The sequence below is a fragment of the Penaeus monodon genome, unplaced genomic scaffold, assembly GCF_015228065.2.
Source record: "Penaeus monodon isolate SGIC_2016 unplaced genomic scaffold, NSTDA_Pmon_1 PmonScaffold_2525, whole genome shotgun sequence".
NCBI lineage: Eukaryota > Metazoa > Arthropoda > Malacostraca > Decapoda > Penaeidae > Penaeus > Penaeus monodon.
Window position 1 is genome coordinate 22501 of NW_023655530.1, and position 2500 is coordinate 25000.

The 2500-nt window shown below is 39.7% G+C and overlaps 1 pseudogene; it reads left to right on the top strand.

Moving 5' to 3' along the window:
- LOC119570373 overlaps positions 1-2500 on the top strand; it is a 25223-nt pseudogene that overhangs the window by 21707 nt on the left and 1016 nt on the right.

The window sequence follows — 2500 nt, forward strand, 5'->3', positions numbered from 1 at the left end:
CCATAATATCCGAAAAAAATAACTTGGCATTAAATTAAATATCTTAGTCGTGATGATGGTGACCATACTGATAATAACAACAGTTATAATAATAGTGCACCATTATGATAATGATAACAACAACAATGATAACCATCACAACAAGGTTTGTGATGATAATGGTATTTTTATTGATCACAGTATTGAGGACAGTAAAAGTTGTGTTAATAATGATTAAGAAAACAATAACAACAACAATGATAATGATAATAGTAATTGACAACAATAGCATTAGTAATGATAATCGTAATAATAATTAGGAAAATGATAATAATAATAATAACAATGATAATGACAATAGTATCAATCATACTGATAACAATGATACCATCAACAATAATACTTCTGAATTTTTGTCTTCCACTGACCAGGCACTTGCTGAGAAGGCCAACAAGGGCATCCAGCAGCAGATCAACGACGTGACTGCCAGGCTGGATGAAGCGACTCGAACTCTCAATGACTTCGATGCCCAGAAGAAGAAACTTGCTGTGGAGAACGGTGACCTCCTTCGTCAGTTGGAAGAGGCAGAAATCAGATAAATCAGCTGAATAATCTCAAAACTTCTCTTACAACTCAGCTGGATGACACTAAAAAGATAGTAGAAGATGAATCTAAGGTAGGAAGTTAGAATAATATATAAATAAGAAGACACACACACACACACACACAATATATATATATATATATATATATATATATATATATATATATATATATAGTATATATATATATATATATATATATATATATATATATATATATATATATATATTAACACACCACACACACACACACACACACACACACACACACACACACACACACACACACACACACACACACACACACACACACATATATATATAGGGCCGCGGTGGCCGAGTGGTTAGAGCATCGGACTAAAGACTGTCACGACGGCAATCTGAGTTCGAGGGTTCGAGTCACCGGCCGGTGCGTTGTTCCCTTGGGCAAGGAACTTCACCTCGATTGCCTACCTAGCCACTGGGTGGGCAAGCCAGCCCAAGTCAGTGCCGGTCCCAGAACCGGGTAAATAGAGATGGCGGAAGGCAACGGCAAACCACCGCTCTAAATTGCCAAGAAAATCATGGAAAATCCATGATCGCCAACCTCCTTGTAGGACAGGGCAAAAAAAAAAAAAAAAAAAAAAAAAAAAAAAAAAAAAAAAAAAAAAAATATATATATATATATATATATATATATATATATATATATATATATATATATATATATATATATATAGTGTGTGTGTGTGTGTGTGTGTGTGTGTGTGTGTGTGTGTGTGTGTGTGTGTGTGTGCATGTGTATGTCTAAATAAAAACAAATATCCTGAAGCACGAAATCTTAAATGAAAGCCATGATACTATTTCATTCACACAGGATCGTAGTGTCCTTCTTGGCAAGTTCCGCAACTTAGAGCATGATCTGGATGGTCTTCGTGAGCAGCTTGATGAAGAGACTGAAGCCAAGGCTGATGCCAACCGCCAGCTGTCCAAGGCCAATGCTGAAGCTCATATGTGGCGCTCAAAATATGAAACGGAAGGCATTGCCCGTGCTGAAGAAATCGAGGCCGCCCGCCTGAAGCTTGCCGCTCGTCTCGAGGAAGCTGAGGTGCAAATTGAACAACTCATGTCAAGAATATGCAGCTGGAGAAGGCCAAGGGACACATTCTCTCCGAATCGATGAGATGCAGCTTCAGGTAGACCGGGCTCAGGGTTTGGCTAATGCTGCTGAAAAGAGGCAAAAGACCTTTGACAGGGTTGTTAATGAGTTGGAAGATCAAGGTTGACCAACTGGCAACTGAGCTTGATGCTTCTCAAAAGAATGTCGTCAGTACTCCACTGAGCACTTCCGCATCAAGGCCATGTATGAGGAAAACTGGAACACCTAGATACTGTTCGTCGCGAGAACAAGAGTCTCGCTGAAGAGATCAAGGACTTGATGGAGCAGATCAGCGAGGGTGGCGCTCTCTTCATGAGATTGAAAAGAACGCCAAGCGTTTCGAGATCGAGAAGGAGGAGCTTCAGGCTGCTCTTGAGGAGGCCGAAGCTGCCCTTGAACAGGAAGAGAACAAGGTTCTTCGTGGTCAGTTGGAGCTGAGCCAAGTCAGGCAGGAGATTGATAAGCGCATTCAGGAGAAGGAAGAAGAGTTTGATGCCACTCGGTGAGTATCAGTGCTGTTTTGGAAATATTGCTTGCTTACTTTCAGATATGTGATATGTGCTATTTTTTTATGCTACACACATATAAATGTGTGTATCTGTATGTGTGGATGTGTGTATCCTATTTATAACCAACATATACATTTTTTCCATGTGCATTTTATGAATTTAGGTATGTAACATCATCTATTCTGAACTTGCAGTAAATGTCACCAGCGTGCAATTGAGTCCATGCAAGCTTCGCTTGAAGCTGAAGCCAAGAGTAAGGCTGAAGCTCTTCG